We start from the raw sequence: 27,954 nt of genomic DNA, 5'->3' as shown, positions 1-27,954 counted from the left end.
CAACGGAAACCTTGACTAAAAAAAGAAAGAAAAAAGAAGCAAATTAGGCCTGCTGATTTGATTTTTTAGTTGATTTGATACTGCTAAAATACTCGGTGAAATGGTATTATTGTAACCAAAAAAAAAAAATGTTGAATGGGAAAAGAAATCCCAGGTGGCTTGAAACGGAGAACTAAGAAGGTTCCTTGATGTTTCTGGTGCAACAAAAGGAGCAGCATGTTTATAATCAATAGGAAGAGAAGGAATATAAAGCATTAGATAAGGGAGTATTAAAACAAGTTCCTAAGATTTTCTTTGAGATGTTTAAATATCTCATTATCTCATTTAAAAACTGTCAAAGTTAGTCAACTCCTGCCAATTATAATTGAATGATATCAATGGGGTAGGAATATCGTATCATTTCAAAAGTCTGCTCTCATCTCCAGAAGATGACACAGAGCTTCCCTCTCAACTTCCTTCCTCCTACCCATAGATTTATCCCAGCCCCCAACTCCAGCAAGCTTTCCTGGGAAGCCTGCTGGCCACTCCAGTCTGGGAAGCAGGCAGCCTATCTGTGGGTCTTCACCTTCCCCTCCTTTTCTCCTAATCAAATCTCAGTCTCACCCTAGCTTTATAGATGAACACTGGATATAGCTTCTCCTTTATCTCTGTCCCATCACCAGTAAATCACTAATTTTTTTTCTCCTCAAACCTTTCCCCCTGCTCATCACATTGTCTCAGCGCCCAACCTAAGCAGGCAATTCCACGGGAACACTCAGAACACACTAGCAACGGAAGCAAGTAGACCAGTCCCACCTCTCCTCTAAATTCGCTGCGTAACAATCTTACCGCACCACTCCATATCAGATCACCCACTGCAGCCTTCCTCTGCACCCTGTCCCCATCTCCAATGGATCGTGTAGATCTTCTCCAGTAACCTTCCTCCCCATTCATCCCGTTATCTTGTCCCCCACCTGCAGCAGGCATTCCCTGGGAACCCAACATTCAAGCCTGCCAGAGAAGAAAGTAGTCCAGCTAAGTAGGCAGGATAACTTCAGATCTTTCCTCTTTCCGCTCTCTCCATAGCCCGTCTCCCAGTCACATCCCCAGCTCATTGCTACCAGGATGAATGAAGAGTTATTAGAGAAGCAGGAAAGGAGAAGAAGCAAAGAGATTTTTCTGTTTTGTGGGTTATTTATTTTGTGTTTTTGTTTGTTTTGCTTTTGTTTGCTTGCTTGCTTACTTTGATTTGTTTCCATATGGTGGGCATGACAGGGATGAGGGGAGGATAGGAGGGACTGGGAGGTGAACGGAATTGGGGTGCATTATGTGAAACTTCCAAAGAGTCGTTAAAAAAGCAAATAAATGTAATAAAATAAAAGGAGAGAAATGGCAAATTGATAATCACTTTATATTATCATTATAATTTGCATGGTGTTTTGTGTATTCCTGGTGGGGAGCCAATGATTTCCATTCTGGGCTGTAGTGTAGATCAATTTGAAAGAAGTATGATGAATTCAAGGGCACACTTTTGGATGATCTATGTGGATGGCAGGTATCAGTATCATGGCATTTGACCATAAAAACTATGCAGATACACACGCTTATGTCTACTGTTTTATATGGCAGGTGCTTTCAGAAAGAGTGTCTATTGTTCAAGTGCTTAGGAAAGGTTAGTAAAATCAGCACCATCCCTCCATGAAGTATGAGCTCCATTGCTAAGCTAAGTTCAGAAAAGTGTCTCTACTTCTGCATAAAACTTCGCCAGTGCAACACAAGTCATGACGTGGCTGATTGATGTTGAAGTGATAGAGATAGATGGAATATGAAAGTCTAATAATTTAGTGAATAAGTATTTGTATAAATAAGGAAATTTGTTTATCTATTTGTATCAGCAGTATTTCAACTGTAAAACATATACTCTCTTAAAAAGGAGTGACAGAACTGCAGATATTTGATATCAGAACAAATGTTATATGTTTTTTCTCTATTTTATAGTTGTCAGTAGAATGCTAAGATGTGATTAGGCAACTAGACTGGCAAGTAGAGGAAGAGAAGTCTGCCCAGTGAACAAAATTTAGGTTTAGCTTCTTTAGTTCCTCATTTAGAGCAGTACATTCCATGTCTTACTATCGTGTTCTATTTTTTGGTGGTGGGGTTAAAATGATGCTGTGTGTGTGTGTGTGTGTGTGTGTGTGTCTGTGTGTCTGTGTGTGTGTGTGTGTTCAATCTTACAAACACTATTTGCAATACAAAATCCATTTTCTGTCTGATATTTACATTTACCCCTTTTCCTTTTGCCCAGAGGCACAGAAAACAATGGCAGCTTAACAAAGTATAACCTTCATGTCTCAGTGTACTATTTGTTTATGTTTTGAGCTCACCTTTGAATCAGCATATAAATTGATAAATGAGGTTTGTTTGTCAATAGCCTACTCTTGGGAAAGTTTATTTCCCAACCCTCTATGACTTAAAAGAGATCATATTTTACTCAATTAATTTGTTTAGTAACACTTAAATATATCTACTAGTTAATAAGATCCTGTCTCCAAAGAAAGGAAAAAAAACATTGAAATCATTTCTAATCACATTTCTAATGTGAAAGCAGAGATACTTCTGTCTAACTATGACAAGTTAAATTTCTCTATTAACCTTACCTAGTTTTATCATCATTATGACTTATTACCTCATAGAGGTTACTAGAAAATATTATTTGCAAAGCATAGCAGTATTTATATCATGATTGACTTGTCTCTTTCCATTATTTCAAAGTTATTCACCTTGCATATTAGTGCCACAGCTGACTCATGTTCTTTCGATGGGATGCTATAAGACATATTATCCTTACAGTGAACTAAGTTGGTCTCACTGAAGATCCAGTAAATACAAATATTCTACTACGTAAGAATCTGTTATTACAGCATTGTTTTAAAGCTGGAATCCTCCAGATTGTAGAAATGATCTCTGGGTACTTTGAGGGATGTTTTTACTTCTTCAGTTGAGCTAGATCATTTCTGCCTTCTTATTATCCTTGGGGAGAACACTGCAGCCTCCTGGGGTACCTATATTGTGATTATTGTGCAAATGGACATGAAATAATGGTTGTGATGTATTTTGGAGCCAAGCTATGAAAGGAGACAAAAGAAGGAACTTTACATAGAGTCTTTTGGTTAAGATATGTGAATTCTGCATCTTATCAAGTTTCTCAATTTAATATCAGATACTGATACCTATAGTTACCCAGACTTACATGTGATTTTTTTTTTGTGATCCTTACTTCTCCATAATACTGGGAATGACCCCCTGGATTGTTAGAAACAGAATTTTCTTGGTGTTAGTTTCATTCTAATGAGAGCAGAAAAGCCCTGGGGACTGACAAAGAAATTTTATCTGTGGGTAAAGCCATGTTGGTTTAAGCTTTGAAGTCTTTTCCAGAATAAGATGTTGTTAAGACTGCTGCCTCTCTGACTTGTGGTTTTATCACGCGTACAAATTTTCTTTTTTAAAAAAGATTTATTTATTTTGTATACATTTATGTATTTATTATATATACAATATTTATGTATTTATTATGTATACAGTATTCTCAGTATTCTGTCTGCATGCAGGCCAGAAGAGGGCACCAGATCTCATTTCAGATGGTTGTGAGCCACTATGTGGTTGCTGGGAATTGAACTCGGGACCTTTGGAAGAGCAGGCCGTGCTTTTTACCACTGAGCCATCTCTCCAGCCCCATACAAATTTCCTGAAAGCTAATCTGTAATATCACTATCTGGACAGAGACACAAGGGGGATTGGCTGTAAATAGGTGTTTCACAGCTAAATTCTCTGAGAAATTTCAGACAGAAAGCTTTAGGATTCCTTCACAGATAGAAAAACGTGGCTTAGATGATTTTAGTACAAGCATTTCTTACCTTAGCTTTACAGCTCACCTGCTTCTCATGTTCCTTCTGTGTCCACATTCACAAGATATGAACTGAAGACTTACTTCACTTCCCAAGACAATATCCATGAAACCAAGAAAATTGGTTGCATAACATTCCGAAATATCCGAAGACTCGTGAAAATTCATGTCAAATTCATCATTAAGCACACAAAAATTAGCTATTATTTTCTTAAATAGCATCTATCAAAATATGTGACTTGCTCTAATATGCAGAATTTTTTCCTCCTCCCATCTCACTCCCCTTACTCACTTTTTCCTCTTTTCTTTTTCAACAATTCTTATCTCACCAAAGGTTTTGTCTGAAAAGTTGATATACTTTCACATTTCATTTTAGCTGTGCTTTCTATGAATTATCAAAATGCATTTAAATTGCAAGGTCTACATCAAGTTATCACTTTTATTCCAGGTTGATATTTTCATAGTGTTCTGACATAGTTTTCCCGCAATTTTGTAAATAGATTGAAAGTAGTGTATAAGTTCAAGCTCATTCATAATTTTAAAAATGTTAATATCAAACTGATTCACTTTTAGAGATGAGACTTTTAAAAACAATAATGGATTAATTTTTTTTCTTTTTTCTTTTTCCTTTCCTCCTCCTCCTTCTTCCTTTTTTTTTGTCCTCAAACAACATTTATTTATTTATTTTTCCATTCAAATATTTACACTTCCTTCCCTCCTCCCAATCCCCTCCTGCTCGCCCACACCACCACCTCCCTCTCCCTCCCTGCTTGAGAGAGGGCAGGGAACCCTGCCCTATGGGAAGTCCAAGGCCCTCCCCGCTACATCCAGGCCTAGGGAGCTGTGTATCCATATAGACTAGGGTCCCAAAAAGCCAGACCATCCTGTAAAAACAAGTCCCAGTGCCTTTATCAATGGCTTCTCAGTCAGCCCCCATTGTCAGCCACAATCAGAGAGTCTGGTTTGATCACATGCTCATTCAGACCTGGTCCAGCTGGATTTGGTAAGCTCCCATTAGAACAGGAACACTGCCTCAGTTGGTGGACCAAACCCTCGTAGTCTTGATTTCCTTGCTCATCTTCTCCCTCCTTCTGCCTTTCAACTGGACCTTGGGGGCTCAGTCCATTGCTCTGATGAGGGTCTCTGTCTCTATCTCCATCCATCGCCTGACGAAGATTCTATGGTGATATTCGAGATAATCATCAGTGTGATAGTGAGGCAAGGATAGTTCAGGCACCCTCTTCTCTGCTGTCCAAGGACCTATCTGGGGACATCCCCATGGACACCTAAGATCCCCTCTAAAGCCAAGTCCCTTGACAATCCTAAAATGGATCCCTTAATGTAGGTATCTTCTTCCCTGCTACTATATTTGTCCTTCCTCCATGTCCACTCTCCCACTCCCCCAAGCTCTTGCCAGTCTTTCCCTTCTCCCTTCCCTCTCCCCCTCTCCCCTTCCCTCAACCTCACCCCCACCCCTGCCCCCACCCCCATGCTCACAACTTTTGCCCGGCAATCTTGTTTGCTTCCAATTTCCAGGAGGATCTACAAATGTTTTTCTTTGGGTTCATCTTGTTATTTGGCTTCTCTGGGCTTGTGGACTATAGACTTAATGTCCTTGGTTTATGGCTAGAGTCCACAAATGAATGAGTACATACCATAGTCATATTTTTGGGTCTGGGTTATTTCACTCAGGATAGTGTTTTCTATTTCCACCCATTTGCATGCAAAATTCAAGATGTCATTGTTTTTCACTGCTGAGTAGTACTCTAACGTGTATATATTCCACACTTTCTTTATCCATTCTTCCATTGAGGGGTATCTAGGTTGTTTCCAGGTTCTGGCAATTACAAATAATGCTGCTATGAACATAGTTGAACAAATGCTTTTGTAGTATGATTTGGCATCTCTTGGGTATATTCCCAAGAGTGGTAGGTTGATTCCCAATTTCCTGAGAAACTACCACACTGATTTCCAAAGTGGTTGCACAAGTTTGCATTCCCACCAGCAATGGATGAGTGTTCCCCTTACTCCACATCCTCTCCAGCAAAGACTATCACTGGTGTTTTCGATTTTAGCAATTCTGACAGGTATAAGATAGTATCCCAAAGCTGTTTTGATTTGCATTTCCCTGATCACTAAGGAAGTTGAACATGACCTTAAGTGTCTCTTGGCCATTTGAACTTCTTGATATTTTCATAGTGTTCTTACATAGTTTTTTCTCAATTTTGTAAATAGATTGAAAGTAGTGTATAAGTTCAAACTTGTTCATTGGTTTAAAAAATGTTAATATCAAACTGATTCACTTTTAGAGATGAGACTTTTAAAAATGTATTAAAATTCTTTTTTTCTCTTCCTCTTCTTCTTCTTCTTCTTCTTCTTCTTCTTCTTCTTCTTCTTCTTTTTTTTTTCATGACAGGGTTTCTCTCCACCAACACGACTCAGACCTGGAATAAAATTCTTAATTCTCACTAGAGTAGTAATTTTGTTTCATTTTTTAACCCATGAAAGAAATTATTTGATAAACAAATATATATATATATATAGTGTACTTCCTATACCACATGATTTGATTTTATAGTTTTTTGTAGTATTTATTTATTTTAATGAAAAATTTTGACTTTAATTGTAACCGAAAAAACTGAAATCTCTGAACAGTAGAACAGCACTCACGAAAATGATCCTTTTGATTTTACGTCCCTCAAGTTTTTGTCATCTATGCCAAGGATAATTGACTTCTGCTGCACCTTCTTCAAACTCCTCACCATGGTGGGAGAACTATTGATAATAAGGACCCCCGGCTTCCTTCCCACTATAATGCGAGCTATTAGTCACTGATGAGTGAGCTTCTCCAAGCCCACATACTATTCAAGGTTATTAGATGTTAGAAGCGGCATCTAAAAATTAAGGGAGAGTCAAGATTGCAAGCCAGCTGCCCTTCTGGTTCTCAGAGGCAATACTGAACTCTGGTCCACTTGGCTTATAGTTCTTAGTGTTCAGGATGGGGCAGTGATCATATTCTGGAGGAAAATAAATCTCAAACGCCTCATCATGTCCACCATATGAGTCACATGACCTAAGAAATAGTCTCCCACAAGCCCTAAGGAGGAACAACACTGATATTGGTCTTAGTAGATATGTTCAGAGTCCATCTGGCTAACAGTGGTCAAGTGTTTCCTCTGATTGTAGGCTTGTAGATAATTTGGCTGCCTTTTTAGTGTACCCATGCCAGGTACACGAATATAGTCATCAAGTGAGCAGACAACATGTCTTTGAGGGCTGAGAGTGTGGAGTATTTCCAAAAGAAGTCTTGGTTGAGAGCATCCTTATTGTCAATGCTCTGTGGGGGTCTGGTCCCAGCAGCATTCTAATGCGGTCCAGACTACAGCAATCAGGTTCTATGGGACTTCATGCCACCCTTCGTCTTCTGTTTCTGGATTTTTGCAGGTTTACCTTTTCAGTCAGCTCATACCTGTTCATATTTGATCATGCTCCAGGGATGATGGCACAGTAGAGCTGGGTCATTAGTGAAACTGCTACTGGTTCAAGTTACCTGCAAGATAGAACTGTGAATTCACATCTCCACCATAATATACAGCACTAGACAAGTCAATGGCTGAGTAGAAGTCACACTCCCGTGGCAGCAGCTCTAGAGACTGTTACCACAGTTTCACCACGTTTGCTACAGAGGCTAACAGGTTTCTGACCAGACTGAAGACAGAGGCCAGCCCAAAATCTGTTATCTTCATGACCTCTCCCAGGTGAAGAATATTTTTCCTTGGCATATTTGTATCCTGTCCAGGATGCTATTCCTATCTATGGCTGTAGCAGAGGTTAGCTAGGATATAGTAGGTGTATCTGCATTGCCCTCTTGCTCTCAAGTGTGTGACTTAGTGAGGGACAGTTAGATGGGGAAACATTGGTTCAACAAATCTATATCTGGTTGGTCACATTCCAGTATTTTAGTATTGGGATCTTCATTTCCCACAAGGCAATATGAGAAACTCTTCCTTGCCATCTATTAAACCTTCTTCAGAGGTTCCTTATGGCTGATCTGGCAGTGCCTTGACCAAGCTTGGCAATTTTCTCATGTTTGAAGACCTCATAACAAAAGGGGATACCACTGCGTTGCACTGCTTTGTCATGGATGTGTAGCATGCTGTTCCTAACCCCTGCTTCAGCTGCTGGCTCTCAAGTCAGGCTACTCTAGCCTCCCCTGAAGCTAGACTGCTTTCTATCCTAATATATTTTAGCATAAATTTTAAACATGAATGTCAATAAAGAAAGAAATAACAAACTTCCAAAATTACACACACGTTTACCCCCTCCTTCACACATACAATGGAAGAACTCCATATGGAAACTTGTGAGTAGAAATTTAATGGGAAACCATTAAGTCTATACTGAGAAAAAAAAGTGACTAGGTTTTCAGGTCCATTTTTCAAAGCCAGTGTTAGTCAGAGAAGCCCCATAAGTTCAAAACCCCATAAGTCCCCCTCACAATAAAGGCTATTGCCATAGATGGCACTTGTAGCTGAATGCACTATAAACTTTGTTGGCAAGACATATACATCAAGTCAGAATTGACCTGGAAAATCCCTCCCTGGTAGCTACATTCCACAGTTCTGGAAGGTGTTATGTAGCCTCCTCAGAAAGAAAAGACTTGGTTTTAACCTTTTGCGAAAACCACATGTTACAGTACCAGCTTGCCAGATAGTATATGCCCACTGGTGCAACAGAACCATGACAGTTTGGGGAGTAACCAACTATTTTAGAATTGGATTTTTGACCTAATCCACAGGAGAGCTTCATATTCATACTGGGTGCTATGTATGTGGCTTAGATTTCCATTGCTGGGGAGATCATAGGTCTTATGGAGAAACCTACTACTATTACTTTGCTAAACAAATATTCTGTGAAACTAATTTCTAAATATTTATGTTTCTAAACATTGATTGGTGCTGCTGGTTGCCTTGGCTAGAGATTACAGTTAAGTGGAATACATACAGTTGCAGTGGATTACAGTTAAGTTGGGGAACTCCTAGGTAGTCTAAGTGCTGAGAATCAGTGACTATTGAGTTCTTAGTGAAAAAAAGACATATATTAACCCCATCACAGCTCAGTGAACACTGCAGAGAGAATATTAAAGAGGATGGGGAGGAGTATTGAACAACAATGTCTTCTAGGCATGACATGGCTATTGTACCCAGTAATTAACTCACAGCACTTGAAGTTACCTTCAGAAGACCTGCACAAGAGTGGGCCCATCAATGCTCGGTCATGGATAGAAGATAAACCATATGATCCTTGATCCCCAGGAGTTGCAGATAGCTATATGTGGAAAACTCATATTCCTCAGTCATGTAGCCACTGGTAAAAGGCTCCTGCTCAGGTAGATAGCCTATAATCAATGCACATGTAGTCAAACTTAATTATACACTGTGGGCGACAAAAGTCATGGAATGTGGGAGGAAAGGTTGTGGAGAGCAAGCAGAGGTAGAGTGGGAAGGGTCAAGGGAAGAAAACAGGTAAGGTAATATGTCAAAGTACATTCTATGGATACATCAAAAATTGTGGAAAAAAGTTAAAAAGGATGAAAAAAAAGGGTCCACCATTTTCAAGGGAGAGGTCACAAAACAAGATAAAATGGCAAACCTTGCAGCCTTTTGATTGATGTATCTGCAACTATCCTTTAAATAGTCCTTGCCTTCACTGTCAGCTCACTAGATAGGTTTCTAAGGTATACTTTCCTGCAAAGAGTGAAAAACAAGGATGTTGTGAATCATACACTGCTTCCTCTTCTTTCACAAAAAAACATCTCTGACTGTACAATGAGTTTCTGCAAGATGGCTTTGGACACTTGAGAAAGATAGGAAAAAGAAAATGCCTTACCACTTGAAAATTCCAGTAAAGCAAGCCGAGGAGACAACTGGAGCTAGTTCAAATATGAGCAAACTTTCTGAAAGGCCATGGTAGAGACAAGTGTGGCACATTTTTCTGCAGCACAAAATACATAGAATATACAATACAAAAAGACAAAAAGGCAAATTACAGATTTACTTAGAGTATTAATATCAGTATATCAACATATTACTATTTTCTTCTTGAAAATGCCAAGAAGGGGAACGGGTGTGATTTGAGAATAAAGTGTGTGAGGAACTAATCACAATTGCTTGAATGGGTTTATCAAAACTTTAAAAACTCAAAATAAACTGTATCTCATGGAAATGATTTCTAATCCTTTAAAATTACCATTGTATTATTATAAAAGTCTTCTGTGATACATTAAAATCTATAAATGCTTATATATTCTGGTTCTTCTAACCTGAAGAATTATCACTCCACCAGGTACAAAAATATAAACAAAACTTTTGGAGAACCAAAGTACCTAATGAAATATTATATTTAACCTTTGCTGTCTGGCACAAGTGTAGTTATACCTGCTAAGCCCTGGAGTGGAAAACTTAAGAAACTTACAAACACTGTGCTTAAGCTTGAAGTGCTTTATTAAGGTCCAAGGGTAATGGTCTTAGCACAGCTGTACTCTGAAAGATAGCTTTTTTTGAACCACACTTGTGTTAGTTCATTTTACCTGTTTTTAAAATTCTACTCATGATGGTCTTTGTTTACTATAATAAAGCCTGATTGGAATCATTTTATGAAAAATCAAGAAATAAAACAATTTCCCCTCCCCTAATTTCCATCAGAATGCTAAAATGAATTTGAAAGAAAAAACTGTAACAAAATTGGTCCTGGGCTGAGGAATTCCCCTGTACACCCATTTTTGCCCTTGGGCAGTACATTTGTTAATGAGGATCTGGGCATTTGATCACACAGGTCGTTTAGATTTCTGTTGAGGGTAATGGTTAGTGCAGTTACAGTCCACCAGCAACAGCAGGAAACCCTGTGTCTTGTTGACTGTGCTTCACGAAACTTTGAAGTAAGTAGGAGCTCATGATTATAGCATAATCTTCCTAGGGGACACCGTGGAGATAGAGTTGAAAACCACCATCTGGATCCTTTAACTGCTATGCTCAGGCGTGCCTAATGACGGTAGCTCCGGTAATGCGCCCCATACTGTCTGGCAACGGCGTAGTAATTGTTTTTAATACGCAGTATGTAGGTCACATAGCTTTATTCACCCACGCTGTAAAGGTTTGCATTCTCTCACTTTATTAAAAAACATTGAAATTGCTTGCATTTTGCGGGAATCGTGACCCAGAAAATGCACATTGCCAAATAGTTAAACTAAAAGCATGCTTGTTTTATACATTAATACACTCTTTGCTATAAAGAACCAGCCCTTATAAAGTTTTAAGTGAACTGTGAAAAGTTTATGCCATTATTATCCAAGGGTAGTTTAGCCCAAGGTTAACCATAGTAATGTGAGAACAGGCGCCACGGAGCCCTAATGGGAAGCAGCGAGGCTCCGTCTGAGCAGGCTGGTCCCCTGCCTGCCCCTGATGTGCCAATGTCAATGCACTCAGCACAGATGCATGATTCAGAAACACACACTTCCAGTGCCTTTGATGTAAAAGCTGAAAGCATGCTGGAGCTGTTTGGGGCTGTACACGACTCTTGGTTACTTGACGTCCTCTATAATATTTAATGGGATGAGTTCTCACCTTGTCCTTTCAGGCTAAAGACCTAATTGAACTGTGATGCTGGAACTGAGTTTGAGCTATAGTCCCAGATGAGCTTTGAGAAGCCGCTGAGCAATAGAGGGATTTGTTTCACTGTGTGCACAGACATCCATGTTTTATTTTACTTTTTTTGAGGGTAGCTGTTTAGGGATGGCATGAACTGAACATGTAGCAAAGGGTAGTAACACTTTCATCTCTTTGAGCACAGATGAGCTGTAGGGTTGAATGGAAACCTTCAAAGGGCCATGGGAAATCAGATCAGGGTACCTCCCCACATCCAGCTTAGCTACCCCACTTTACCTAAATGTTCTTGACTAAAAACTTCTGATATGAAAGTATCTTCATCTAATGGGCATCTAGCACCTATTATGCTGTCCTGGGTGAGAGAAATAGTTAAGATTTCCTGGCCCATATGATTTGTTGACACTTCCCATGTGTCTGGAAGGGTATGCACTGCTTTACATTGTCTCAGTGAATCCTTATGGCAATGTTAAGATAAGACTGCCCTTATTTGAATGTTGACAACAGAGGGTTTTCACTAAGGTGTTCAGAGCTCACAGACATAAAAGATAACAGTCTAGCAGTAAAGACTGGGATTAGCTCTCATCAGCACTGTTGCTGCTGTCCACCTGCCTTGCATCCTAAAGGAAGAGAGTGAGGCAAAAGAAACTGAAAAGTGAAGTTTCCATTAAAAATGACACTTTAAATATACACATACTATAAATGTACAATACAAAAATTTAGATATTAAACTAGTAATGTACTTCTCACCTTCTATTAAATTTTTCAACTATAATGAGTTTGCAACCCATCTACAACTACTGTATAAAAATAGAATTGATGTCTAATAATTGCAAATCATACCATAATTCTTTTGAACAATAATAAAAATATATTGTATAGCTGCTCTAGTGTTTATATTTGGAATCATTTTCTATTATATGATATACATAATTTGGATGAAATGGTAAAATTTGTTTCATGTGAATAATATTAAATATTCAATGCAGAAATGATATATGCATATATGTGTGTGTGTTTTACCTGCATTATATATGCGTACAACATGCATACCTGGTGACCAGAGAGGACAGAAGAGGGTGTGAAATCACCTGGCGCAGGAATTACAGATGCCTGTGACCCATCATTTAGGTGTTGGAAATTGGATTCAGTTGTCTAGATGAGCAGTAAACGCTCTTAACAACTGGACTATCTCTACAACTTTGATATATGTGCGCGTAAAGTATTTTCTCATAAAATAGGAAGTTACATGAAGCAGAGTACTATATCATGTGTCACAAGCTGGCACGGATGGGAAATGCCATAAGTAGAAACAGCAGGTCCTCCCAGTAAATCTAATTCTGTTCTTCCAACCAGCATACTAGATCCCACAGTCCATCATCTATGTTTTCAGAGAAAATATTACAATATTACACACACACACACACACACACACACACACACCACCCATGATGGAAACAAAACAGTTCCTAAGTCATTAGATTGCAAGGAATATTTTCTTAAGAAGTATTATAAAAATGCCCTTCACGGAAAACATGCTATTCATAACTTATATGTAAAAGATTATAAAGTTCAGAAGTCTTTCATTGGATTTCAAAATTTCCAAATTGTTGAATATAATTAAATAAATTTATCTGAGCCAAGGATATAAAGTCAGGTTACATTGATAATGGGTAGATATATTTTAAAGGTACTTTCTAAGATACAATAGCGTAAATGTGCATTTTGATATTAAGAATGAATTAGCAATTTCATAAAAGTGAGATTTTGACATGAGGAAAATCCCATTCATCCTCTTCCTTGGTATCCTTAGAGATTTGACTGGATTCTCAATTGATCTGTTGCTCAGCTTCCTATTGCTTGAACTTATTAGAACTCTGTCTTGATAGGCTGTGTTTATCCCTGGCAGGTCTCAGAGTGTCTTCAACATGGATCAGGTTCAATCTGCTTTACCTAGTATGTAATAACATTATACCAACATAAATGTACATTAGGCTTACCTAAAAGTAAAGAATGACTACTCATGAATTCCTGTCACATAGAATAAATACCTCTAAATGTATCTATATGCCACTCAATATTAAAGCTGACTGGGACATAGACTGTCTGAATTTGTGGTTGTTAAAATGACCTGTGCAGATAGCTGCTAGCACTGTGATAACAGAACAAGAATTCAGATAGCCAAGGGCCTGACTCGGGATACAGCATTACCTACAGCATTAATTAACTTCCTTGCTGAGAAAAAAAATGCTTGACAAAAGCAGCTTAAGAAAGTAATGAATTCTTTTGTTTCCTGGTTTTAAGAATATTGTCCATCATGGAAAGTAAGCCATGGGAATGGCAAGTTGAGATGTCACATTAAATCCAGTCAAAAAACAGAAAGATATGAATGGTAATGTACAAGCTAGTGATCCCTTTTCCATTTGTAAGAAGGCTGGAACCCCAGTCTATTGGGTGTGCGGCTCATAGGCAGAGCAATATTTCTGCTTTAGTTAAACCTCTCTGGAAACAATCTCAAAATCAGAGTATCTCCTAGGTGACTGTTAATCTAGTCAAGTTGACAATGGAGATTAAGTGTCATGAATACACCTCATTTAACCTAATTTTCATTCACCCTTGTGTCTGTAGGATCTCCTCCACAGTCATAGGATTTTTTCATAAATGTGTTCTCCTTAAATCTTAACCACACAGTTTTCTTATGTTGTCTTTAGATTCCTGTTGCCTTTGCTATCTTGTGATTTGACTTCTGTTCTGTGTCTGAGATACAAATTAAAAGACTATTAAGATGTAAAGCCAAGAATGACTTCACTATGAGTAGTTCTTCATCAACGGGGAATGTCCCAAAGATGTTGATCAAAATATTAAAACAGTGGCCAAAGCTACAAAACTCCTCTAAAGGAGCTTAGAGATTAGTATAAAGTTCTAGGACTTGAATAGTTTTGTCCTTTTAGAATTATTTTAAGTAATATGGCCTTTACATACATACAAGTCATTAGACTTTTTAATATTTATTGTCTCCCTCGCTACACGCTCATTGCTTACTGCCTAACTATAGCAGACCTTCCCCTTCCTGCTTCCAATTCATTGTCACATGTATTCTGTTGCTCTATCTTTTAAAATACTGACATCATTTATCCTCCCTCCTCTGAGTTTGTTATCGCTCATCTGCTTATATTGTGGTTATTATCTAATTTCAGATCTTGAAATAATCTGTTGCTGAAGATGTTTGCAAAAGTTAGAACATGTGACAAACATAGGAGTATTATTCATTTAGAGAGGGGGAGGAAGTGTTACAGTTAGAATACAAATATGTGATGCTTATCTAGAAAATAAAATTACAACACTTTTCTTGGTGTTTACAGAAGTAAATGGCCAATCTTGTAACTATTTGAAACATAGCTCAGGAAATGAATGTGTTTGTGTTCTTCCACTGATACTCTGTAGAGTATATTTCAATTTTGCTTACTGTAAAATATTCTTGAGTATAACTATTCATGATTATGTCTTCTACAAGTAATATGGAAACTACTTACTAAAAGTAATAAGGTGCATAATTTTCTACAAAGATTCCAATTTTTAATAGTAAAATATGTAAGGTAGAATACATGAGTAATAATTACTGTTACATCAATCTCCAGTTCTGTCATTGTTTCCTTTGAAATTGACACTTTTGTATTTTATTTATTTTTAAATTTTAAATATACTTTTAACTGGCATATGAAAGCATAGTAGACATTATGAATATCTGTAAAGTAATATTACATTTTAATGAATACATTATATTGCATTATACTATGTTAAATGCATGTATAATATTCAAATCACATTAAACATATCTGGTGCCTCAAGCATTTGCCACTTCTTCCTTCTTTTTGAAATATACAACATATTGTCATTATCCACATTTGACTTCTTCTAGGTTTTAATGTAGAGAGGTCTAGAGGTTTTAAGTTATTTATAAATTTTGAATATCCCCAACTTTCTCAATGGTCATAATTTTGAAATTATTACTTTTCTCATTTACTTTTTAGCCTTTCTGGATACAAGTGTGGAAGTCTGTGCTCACATGCTGCATTTTCCTTCTTTTGTATACCTCTGCTTTTCTGTAAAGCCAATTCTCACTTGCTCTCTTCCCCTAGAAGAATCAGACTGATTTTCTACTGACAATACTACTTTCAAAAATTGCTTGATTGTTTCAGCTGTATTATTCCGAATGGTTTTCAGCCATAGAACTCTACTTTCTACTAAAATATAGTCTCAACTGCTGACTTCATCATGGTATGAAATGAAGTCAGAGATGAGAAGATGTGGAAAAAAACAAATGTTTATATGTGAATAGTAAATAAAGTCACTCTTTATTTTAATGCACTATTTTTAATGGTGCCCAGTTATTGCTTTCATCCTTCATTAGACATGAGTTTTCAGTATTCCTTCATTTTCAGATAGATTGTATTAAATTTCTAATGTTTAACCTCTCTTTTTTAATGTCCTTCTCTATATTTTATTTATGTCTCTTTATTTCTTTGTTTAAAACAAAAAAATCAATTTTTCTACTTTATTTACTGTAATATTAAGCCATATTCCTTATTCAATCAATGAGTCTGAATTAAAACATTGTTATTTAGAATAATGTAATCTAAATAAATAGGAAATGGTGGGGATCACAAACAAAAATATTTTATTCAGCTTTATTAGCCAAATATTTTGTTTCTAAGTATTTTAATGAATTAATTGACTAAGTAATGTTTCATATTTAACCTACTTATAAGTGGCAGTGGAAATGGAAACAAAATTGAATTTGCTATAAAACTAGCTGGATTTGTGGGGTGCTGAGATAATTTCTTTCATAATCTTGGTGAGCAGGGGAAGTACTTCCTTATATTTATCTAGTATCTTTGGACTCTCATCCTAAGTTAAATTATCTTCCATTTTAAAGCAGGTCTTATAATGCCTGCTTGGATATAATATACCCCCTGGAAGACAATTACTTTATATAGTACTGTTGAACACAGTGAATGGCTCTTGGGGATGAAATGATATATGCATGGCTCTCTAAACCCAGCTTTAACCTAGAGCTTGAATGCATTTGCACATCATCATCGTTTATTCTTTCCATGAGCTATTTTTGGAAAATAATTATTGTAGATTCTATTGCTCACATTTACTAGCAGTTGTCTTTGACTTCAGTTACAAATGAACTTCAGACATCATAGATACATTGTGCCTTTTAAATTTTATCTATTAAAGATATTCAATTAAATGTAATTAGAATAAACCAAAAAAATTATTCTCGTGTTTTCTATAAACATCCTGTTTTTTAGCATTACTAAGGGTTCCGCTTTCTCATTTCCCTCAGATCATTGTTTAATTTCTCTTATTTCCTCATTTGATTTGTCTTGCTTAGTTATATAACTTTTTTTCTGACATTTTCTGTTGATTTAGACCTTTCAGTTTAATTTGTCTACTATTTATGAAAATGTCACTATTTTTTCTGAATTTTTAGTACTATTTCACATGTGGAGTTTTAAATTTATACACTTGCTAAATATTTTAGTTTTATTTCTCTGTCATGTTAGGCTTTATGAAATGAAAAGTGAAATCCTTTTGGCTCTTTCTCCAGAACTGTCACTCCTGTGCTCTATTAGGATTTTATGTACAACCTTGGCACTTGGCTCATTCCTCCACTCTTCTGCAATTGTCATGTCTAACTCAGACTTTTTTTTTGCAAGTAAGAATATTGATTTAATAAACAAACAATAGCAAACAAACAAACAAACAAACAAAAACTCCACTTGGTTCCTTTATCTTTCCCACTTTTCCATAAATTCTTCATTTGTCTTGCTGGCCTTGGTACCTGCTGTTTATCAGTATAGCAGCACTATTTTTAATAGCCAGAACCTGGAAACAACCTAGATTCCCCTTAATGGAAGAATGGATAAAGAAAGTGTGGAACATATACACATTAGAGTACTACTCAGCGGTAAAAAAACAATGACATCTTGAATTTTGCATGCAAATGGATGGAAATAGAAAACACCATCCTGAGTGAAATAACCCAGACCCAAAAAGATGAATATGGTATGTACGTAAGCCTACAGTTCACAAGCCTACAGACTTCTTTTTTTAAGTACTGTTACTTCACTCCTCTCTCCTCACTTTTGAAGAAGTCATTCCAATAATTTCGTCCTCATTTTCACTTACAGTAAATAATGTTCACAACTACACAAAGGGTAATACACTGTTTCAGTTAAGTTTGCTTTTCCAAGCGATTCTCTATAGACACATTTGAGAACTCTACCAAATTATGTATTCTGACATTCTGAATGACCTGCAGAATGTGCATACAGCGTACTTCTTTGCTGTTATTGTTTTCTTTGTTTTGTCTTACAGCAATCTGACAATTATGCTGCTTATTTTTTTTTTCTGATTATGTTCTTTTTATAGCCACTGAGAGCTCTAATGGGTTAAAAGCTTTCATGAGATAAAAGTCATGGCTATCTACGTTCATGAGGGAAATAGAACGTGAGCATGCTCCCTGGTTTCAGATTTCTCAGATATCCATGTTCTTCAACACACAGGATCCTATTCCATGATTATGTCATGATTCATACCAACGACACCACAATTTCTCCCCACACAAAATTTCATGCAGCAATTTCTCACAAATATTCATTGTTTTGTCAATTAGAAATGTTCTCACCATGTTATGATGGTGGATACCCAAGGGCAGTTCAATATCCTTTGTTATTTTGGAGACCTCTGATCCTTCCCGACAAGACAGGGTAAGACTCTTGCTGAGGACACCACAGACTTTGACTACAGCATATAGAGAAATCAAGATCACACAAACTAGAAAGTTTCTCTTTGCTTGCTGATTTTTATAGTGACAGAAAGTGATGTGTTGGGAGTGTAGGATCAGGCTAAAGCTGTCAATGATCTTAACTAGTGTCAGACCACGAATGCTATAATGCTGACCAGTAAGGTAAGATGGGCCTACTGGACCAACAGTGGCAGGACTATTTTTAATAACTATCTGCTTTCTGTTTGGGTTTGAGGCACATTCTGCAATATTATATCTGATATTGAATTCTAGTCTGCTGAGTTCTCTGGCAGAAAGAGCAGGGGCAGAGCTGGACCACTGGACTCTCCCTTGGGCTGAATAGGATGGTGAATGTGGTGACCCAGTCCTCCTCCCTGGGTACCAAGAAGAAACACAGCCACTGAATCAGGAGTCTGTCAAAGGAGGCAATCCAATATTTATGGAATAACTGTTCAATTTGTAAGCTTCTACTTTTATTGTTTTCTCAGAAAATTCTGGAGATCTTTGCCTGAATCTCCCTCTGCATCCTAATGCCCTTCCAGTTTTCATCACTGGGTTTTGCAGCAATTGTGTGAACAGCACAATATCTACTACAGGTGCAGACAGCAATAAGTAAATGAATATAAAGTGATTGACTCTCATATCTTGTACATTGCATTAAAGATTTCAACTAGCTTTCATTCTCATTTTCTTTTTCATTTATTTCTCATATTTAGTCTGTTGCAGACTGGAAACTTAGAAAATAGTAAAAAGAAATGACCTTTCATAAAAGGTATTTTTAGAAGTGACCAATATCAAAATATTCACCAGCCGGCTTTTAAAATTCTTTATTGCATTTGTTGATTCTCTGTGCAGTGGTGGGGCACATGCATTTGGAGGTCATAGACAGTTTTCAGGATGTTGCTCTCTTCTACCATGCGTGTGTCAAGGATGGAATGCAGGCTGTCCATCTTGGTGGCAAGTGCTTTTACCTGTTGAGGAGTTACTTTTTAAAGCGTGGTTTTAGAACTCTGTGCTTCTGTATCAAAACTTTAAACTATTGTTGTAAATTTTAAATGGCTGAAGGAAGGTTAATAGAAACAAGAGGTAGGAGAATGATTGAGAATTTAGCTGTTTCAATAGTTGAATTATATGAATTTGAAAAATAACTATATCTTAGATACTTCTACAGAGACCTATAATTTAATTATGAATCGAATGTTATTTTTCTTTTTTGTATGAACTATGTGGTGCATGTTTGTCTTGCAATTTCCAAATCTTGTTAAAATAGTGGCTTTCAAAATCTTCTCATTGATGATGAACTATCATATTTGCTGAGAAATTTAGTAAATGTAATTTTTCTGTATTGCTTTTGTTTCTAGATGTTTTCTTGCTATTTTAAATATGTGCTTGGCTTAACAGATAATTTTCTAGGACAGCAGGCTTTTAAACTGTTAACCCAGTGCCTTGGTTTCATGGCAAACATCTTGTTGTATATTTGCTTTTGCTTTAGTCATGAAGGAAAAATAGTCCATCTTGTGTACTTTATTTATGTGTGCTTTTTGAGAGATATATTGAAGTTACAGAAGGGATCATTTTTTTCCTCTTAGAGAGATTCCTAGAATGGAGACAGCTCTGTTAAGAGAAACTAATGATATATTGATTAATGTGAGTTGAGGTTCGGGTTATCATTTTTATTCTTCTCTCATTTAGCATCTAATTCTGACACTTTTGGTTCTTTGGTATCGAATTTCTGCTTCGGAGCAACATTCTACCCCATAATGGTCATCTCTGCTCTATTTATCTGACATAGATAAGCTGCAGCCCCTGTTGGATCGTGATCTTTGTCATCCATGGTAATCCCCAGGATGACCCAGCTCCAGCAACAGATAACCTCAGCCATTATGGTGTAGCTTGAGAAATACCCAATTGCCTTTACAAAATGTAAGCCTTTCCTGAGCATAAATAAGAGCTTCCTGGAGATATACCACCTGGCGTGGAAATAGGCCCAGTTGAAGCTCTGGAACAAGTTTGGAGTTGGGACAGCGGCTGTGAAAGGATGGAACCTGAAAATGCGGGACCTGAGGAAACTGATCCCCTCACCCACGCTTCTGTTTCTCCTGGGGAAGGAGACCTTCCTTTACTGTCACTGAAAAAGTCACTCAGCATACCTGTCTTCTCTTGCTCCCAAACCCGGATACAATTAAATACTAATATTATATGGGTGTTAATTTGTCAACCTATCTAAAAAAAAAAAGAATGTTTTGACTTTTGAGCATTTCCCAGCATTTTAAATGCCACAAATATTTGAAATAATAATAATTATAATAATAAATGCCCCTACATCTAAGTATCTGTCTCTAGTTGTTTCCAAAACTGTCTTTTTTGATCTGTTGCTAAATGTTTCAATATCAATCCCTATGCAACTCATGAATGGCGATGCAAACTTTCAACTTTTGTAGGTAATGCAACAGAAAAGTGGCAAGTGGTAAAAAGAAAATGGTGTCTGAAAGAAGAGTGAATTCCATCTGTGTTGAAAACTTTTGGTAGCTGATGTGGGATGTAGCTTCGTAATTACAAACGAAGGAGTTGTGAAGTGAAAATAGCCCGAAATGCATAGAAATTATTCATCCACTTTTGCGAATATGCTTTAATTTTTTTCTGTGAATACATTAAAAGGCATTTTGAAAATAAATCTAATAGTATGATATCTTATTTGAATTATAATTAGTAGATATTAATTACAGTTTGCTACTGCTGTCTAGTGGGCCACTCTCCGCAGCACAGGGTTTTATAAAAATCCACAGAGTCGGTGAAACTATGCTTTTCTATTTGAGGGGGGTTAGGAAAAAGGCACTCACAAACTCTTGATGATTTTCGTCTTTATTCTTCCTCTTCTTTTTTACTCTCTCTTCTTTCTCTTGTTTTTTGCACAGCTTTTGCACCTGAACCGCATCATCTTGGCAGTACAAGAGTCTATAGGGTTGCTTTCCTCTCACGTTTTACATCTCCCTCACATGATTAAGCATTTTATGTATTACAGGTGAAAAACAAATTATTCCCAATAACCCACATACATTCACACCCAAGCAACTTGTTATAGATTAACCGTGTGGGAAAGCAAGGTGTTCTTGTCAGGTCTTTTACTGGCAGGATGCATTATTCAGTTACAAAGAAAGGGCCAATTACTTTACTAGTTATCTTACAGGGTAATCTTATAAGGAATCTTAAGGCAATCACAAACCTAAACATTTATAATGAAAGAAAAACTAGTCAGTCAGCTGAACCTCTAGTCTCAGGGTGCACACCTATTCATCAATAACAAAAAGTTGAGGTCAGGAATTGGTGCAAGAAATTAATTGTCACCTTTGATTATTAACCAGGTTTAGGAAGGGCAGCTAGCAACAATCATGTCATTTTGTATTTTTGATCCTGACCTAATGGGTCAGACAGCCCAGCTATGTGTCTTTGTTGACTTTAGCTTGTTTTCTGGGGGTATTTATCGTAAAACTATTAGCAAGGCATCTGGTCTAGTCTGAAGCTGCTTTGAAGCTTTGTTTCAGTTAAGGCCACATCACTGCCTCTTTTCAGCATTAAGAGAATTAGGTCCAGCCTGACTCCTGTACTGGGGGCTTTCCTTTTCATCATTAACCCAAGCATTCTCTGAAAGTGGAACTTATGGACTTTAGCTATGAAACATGTCATTGTATTTATTTTCATTCATCAAAACTCTGTATAGGGTATCATTATTATCAAATTAGACAGTACAGTTTAGGGAGGGGTCATCTTCTTGACAATCCACAGGTAAAAATGCGCAGTAGAACAGGATCTTTCCAGAAGATAAACACACTATATCACAGGCAGTAGAGATCTCCCCACGTACACTTACAATTCCAGATACCAGAGAAAGAGAGCTGCAGCAAACATGTAAAAGGCACAGCAGAAGCAAAAGACATTCTAAGGTCTGCAGTCCCGTGGCCTTGCCTAAACGAGATTGGCCCATCAGAGAATTTCCTTCTGCTGGGCCGACAGGAGGAACTTCCGTTGGAACTCGTTGCTCCTTTGGCATGGCCAACGGCAGTTTAGTAAAATATTTTAACTGAAATTATGTTAGCTTTTTTACAGCTCTACCTCTAACACAAAACTTGCATTTAAGGTAAGCAGAACTACAGCGATGAACGAAGACCTGAGGGTGTCTGTCATCTAATATTAGCTCAAAGCACTTTCATGTCAGCTAAAGTAGGCCCTCTGATGTTGTTAGAGTATATTGGTAATCTTCAGTGCACCCGAGGAGACTCCTAACATGTATGAACAACCCTGTGCCCCATGTGGCATCAAACATGAGGAAGGGAGGCTTCCGTCATGCCAAATACATTGCCTTTCTAATTCAATCAAGTGGATAGGGGTGGGATGGGGGAAGTGAGAGTCGGGAGGAGGGGAAGGAGGGGGAACTGGGGGTGGTATGAAAAAAGAAAAAAAATTAATAAAGACATTGTTGATTCAAGTAAGTGAGACAGCTACAGGCTATCATCAGCTTTGTTGGTCTTCAACCTTTTTGAGCCTGAACATTGTAAATAGAAGCTTCAGAGCATGTTAGCTGCCAGGCTAAAGTCAGAAAGAGCAACTGAGTTACATATTGAAACCTGGCTGTTTATGTAGCCCTTCAGTCCATTCTTGTATCCTTTCCCTTTGCAAGGTTTGCAGTCTTTCTTTTTGTTTGTTTGTTTTGTTCTGTTTTGTCAGGACAGGGTTTCTCTGTAGCTTAGGAGCCTGTCCTGGAACTAGCTCCTGTAGACCAGGTTGGTCTCAAACTCACAGAGCTCTACCTGCCTCCGCCTCCCAAGTGCTGGGATTAAAGACGTGCACCACGTGGTTTGCACTCGTGATGAATCTTTTGCTCACCACTACTACCACTACTAGCTGGTAAATTTTCTCACAATAGTGATGACTTTTGTGAAAGTCTATGAAATAAATGCAAGACACCCCTCCCACTCCAAGTGAGGATCTGTGTATTTCTCTTTCTTCAAAGGCAGTCTTGTGATTTAGCTAGCAGTGTTGTTGCAGATTATTTGCTTTTATTCTCTGATGCTATTTATTTATTTGGAGCTTTTTTATATTTAAGTATTGTTGTGCACATATGTGCCTTGTGTGTAGATATGTAAATGTGAGTGTGAGTGTCTGAGTGAGCCAGAAGAAGAGTTCAGATCCCCTGATGTAACAGGAGGTTTGAGCTACCCAACATGGACGCTGGGAGATCAACTCCAGTCCTCTGCAAGAGCAATTCATGTTCTTACACACAGAATCATTTCTTCACTGCTCCGGCATTATTCTAATTAAAATCACAAGTCAGCATTCCAGGTCCCGATACCAGTTCTACATCCAGAAACATGGGCTGTTCAGGGTTTGTTTTTAGCTTAATTTTAAAACCAGCTCAATGTACTTCTCATTCTTTTCTTCTGTACTCCTAATCAGCATGATAGCCACGGGCTTTCCGTAATGTCGGCAGAGACAGTCTTAGCAATCAGTTACCAAGCAATTTTAACTCAGGCGAAATACATTCTTCTGAAGTGATCCACATTGGCACTGCTCCTGTGTTCTTTTTGGCGTCCTTTGAATAAATGCATGTGTGGAATCACAAATCTTACATTAGCCTCGCATTTCCCTCTCGAAAGCGTGCTTTACATTTTATTCTGAACTAAACTTGTAGACCTTAGCAGAGAGTAGTTTCTTGCTCGGAATGCACACATCAAGAAACTCAAAAGAGCAGAGTATCCAGAAACATTCATTCTGTCATGAAATATGGAATCTAGAAAATACCTTAGGAATAGAAGTGTAGATTAGATGCACCTTTGACTTATTGATTATCAATACTCGATAGCCAAGACTGATTGCCTTTGGTTGAGTTTTACCCACAGTTTATTTTAGTTATCGATCTTCCATCTTCCTAACTAGTTGTTAAATATTTATTAAATGTATATTAAATGTATCGTCTGAGATACACTTTTGCTATGTCAAATATGTTTTCAAATAAGGAAGAGAACTCTGTTAGGAATATAGCCAGTAAGGTGATGTTGTTTAGGAGGTGGCTAATGTTGAGGAAATGATTTTATGACATATGACATTTTTAGTCATAAATTTTGTTAACAAAGAACACATGGGGATATATATATCCAAGAATAAAGCTTCATGTTTATAAATCTTAGGTTGTAATTTTTAGCAGTTTTTTAACCTCCATAGAAACTAAACCATATGTAGCTGTTGGGTACTATTAGAGTCTTGGGAACCATACTGAATTAAAAAAGTAGCTGAAGTTACTTACAAAATCCACAGCAGCACTATCAATCTGTCACTTTTGGCAGTATCTCACTGTAAGTGTCTAGTTTGCACTGCTATTCCCTACAGACATGGAGGTGAAAGATTTCTTCTTTGTTTGACCTTATTAGATAAGTAAGAAAATAAATTTTAGAGCTGACACCTCTCAGAGAAAGTACACAGTGGATGCAATTGGTTAACAGGGGGAGCAGTCAAAGGTTCCTAGCAGGTAGTCTGGTTCTTTTTTATGTGATTTTGCAAGTAAGAACTACTCGAATTAGGTTCAATCTGAATAAAAGTAACATATTCTATTTTATGTGTATGAATGCATTTTTGTGTGCCACGTATGTGCTTGGTGTCCCTGGAGGCCAGAAGATAGCCTTGGATCCCCAATGCCGTCTTGCTGTTAATCATACTTAAGGTCAGGTCCCATGCCCCACAGTAACTGGCCAACACAAAACGAACTCAGTGGTATTATTTTTTTTATTTTTTTTATTTTTCGAGACAGGGTTTCTCCGTAGCTTTTGGTTCCTGTCCTGGAACTAGCTCTTGTAGACCAGGCTGGCCTCGAACTCACAGAGATCCGCCTGCCTCTGCCTCCCGAGTGCTGGGATTAAAGGCGTGAGCCACCACCGCCCGGCTCAGTGGTATTTTTGTAGACATTTTGTTTCATATTTTCTTGATTGGAAGATGGTTTCTGATTTTGTTGTTTTATGGGCTTTTTTTGTGTGTATACATTTTTAAAATGTTTTTAGTTATTTTTAATATGTTTTTTGCTTATGTTCATATTTGTTTGTTTTCTAGAGAAAGAAAGAGAAGGCATGGAGTTAGGTGGGTAAGAAGGTGGAGAGGATCTGGGAGCTGGGAGGAGCTGGGGAACCATATCCAACTATATTGCATGAAAAGTATTTACTTTCAATAAAAATATATTTAAAGACAAACATTTCATGGGAGGCACAGTAAAAAAAATGAATTCAGTAGAAATCATACTTTTTTCTGGAAAATATAATATACCTATGTGGAAGGGGAACGTTTCAAAGCTCCATACAAATGTAAGACATGTTTTGTAGGGAGACTTTACTGATCATTTGTTTTAGGCTACACAAAGGATGGTTAGGGAAGTAATTACCACACCTGCCCTGCCTAGTGAAGCTTCATGACTTGGGATCTGAAAAAAATGTAAGAAATTATCTAAACTGCTGCAGAGAAGCTTATTTATTCTTTATATTGCATGTGATCATAAAATTTCAAATATGATTTTTTTTTCATTTTCATTGTTTGACTGGACATGACTATAAAACAATGAAATCTGATGAATTTTCTTCTTTACATACTTCTGCTGGCCCTTTCATAAAATCTAACTAAATGATATTATATAAACAATCAAACTTTTTGAGGGTCATATTTCCAAGCAATCAAGAATATTTTCTAGACACAAATACTTTAGCATTCTAATTCCAAGTGAAGTACATGAGATGGTTATTTTTACCTTTGTATAGTTATTTTAAGTTTTGCATTTAAAAATTTAAATACATTTAATTATAGGTTCAAATTATCAATCCTTTTCTGAAAATTTTCTTAGTTGAAATAAAAAAGTACTAGGAGTTTTACCTGGGAATATAAGAAATTAAAGGGTCACTACATTCTTTTATTAAAGTAAAACTAAGTTTGAAGATTCTGGGGAAAAGTTTCTTCTGTCTTTAACTTTGAAACAAATGAGTTAGAATACATTACGATTATAATTTACTATCACATTCCATTCAACTTTTAAAATGTGTGCAAATGTGATAGTTATTTTTTAGTTAAGCCCTGAAATTGTTTTCTAAATTCTTCAAACAAACTTAGAAAATAAGTCACAATTGACTATATTGAGTGTTAAACTTTCACCTCAGTAATTTTTCTTTAGATTTATTTATTCTCCAATGACAAGTGTGAATTAATCTTAACTTGAAAAGTTTAGTGGCTCTTTCTGCAGATATCAACGGAGATATCCATATTAATTAACATACAAGTTTTTAATTAGACACAGGGAGCTGTTTAAATTAATCAGAACATGTTGAGAAAAGGCAGATATATAATTAGAAGACAAAACTGAATTCCTTTAAGCACAACTGTCAGCTCAAATTTAAGTGTGATGGAAAACAGAGGAGGGTAAATTTGTATCCACTTGAAGTACGTAGCACAGTGTTGTGACATTTTGTTGTAGTCTTCTCTATCCGGCAATAGACTGGGTTCTGCTAAGTTCTCAATCAGACTGCCACGCTTATTAAGCAAGCTTTCTACTCTCAGACACTCTGAGGTGTGTGGTTATAGTTACTTATGCAGAATTAAGATTCCTTCCTAAGAAATGGGGGCGGGCAGAGCCTGATTGAGGTTTCGAGCTCTAGTAGTTTGAAATCAGTGTTCATATGCTGGATCGAGTTGTAAGATGAATCCTGAAGACCAAGCATATTTTTTAAATAAACCTAATTGGTCAATCTACTGCTGTGCAATGGAGCTGCTTTGCTATGTGAATCATTTATTGGTTTGATAAATGTATTTTAAATACATCTCTAAAACAAGTAAAATTGTGTGTGTGATTTTATCTTCCTACCTTAGACCTCCCTGAAATAACAGTAACTCAGTTGTGTAATTCTAGACATAGCTTTGTGCCTGGACATGGTTTCACATCTGAGGTAATCACTGTCATAGATATCATTAAACGCACTATGATTTTCTTGCAGTAAATAGCTGAGTACTGATAATTGTTGCTAACTACACAAGCTGTATAGCACGAACTGCATGGACTATGCCTGTTCAACCCTGATAGCAAAATAAAAGTCTGAGAAGAATCTTGTAGCTGGCTAGATTTGTCCCTCTAAATTTGTTATAGTTACACCTGTAGCTGCAGATTTCGCACTTTTATGGAACAAAGTCAGGAAACTATTCACAAGTTGTAGAACCCATGGGTTTAACCACCCCATTAGAACCTTTCAGTGTATGAAAAATGAAAAAAATTAAGGATCATCTTTGTTCCCAGCTTTAAGAAATTGATTTTCCTTTCCCAAACCTGAAAACCTGAAGATGGGTGGGTGGCAGGATAAGGAGTGACATGATGAAAATCTTCAGCTTTTATTCTAGGCCAGTGAAGAGCAGGAATCCAGCAATGAGATGCAGGGCTGTGGACAGTGCTACCTATACCAATATAGACAACGTTTGTTTAATGGCTGATAGATAGCTGCGACCCCTTTTCTTCTTGTTCTCCACTCAAAGTTACCATGATGGATTAGGACTCCTCGGCAAAGCTAAAGCTTCCCAAG

The sequence above is a fragment of the Microtus oregoni genome, unplaced genomic scaffold (genome assembly GCF_018167655.1).
Source record: "Microtus oregoni isolate MIOR12 unplaced genomic scaffold, Mior012 000085F_ref0000168, whole genome shotgun sequence".
Classification (NCBI taxonomy): domain Eukaryota; kingdom Metazoa; phylum Chordata; class Mammalia; order Rodentia; family Cricetidae; genus Microtus; species Microtus oregoni.
The sequence above is the reverse complement of the archived record's forward strand: the minus strand, read 5'-3'. Positions refer to the sequence as shown.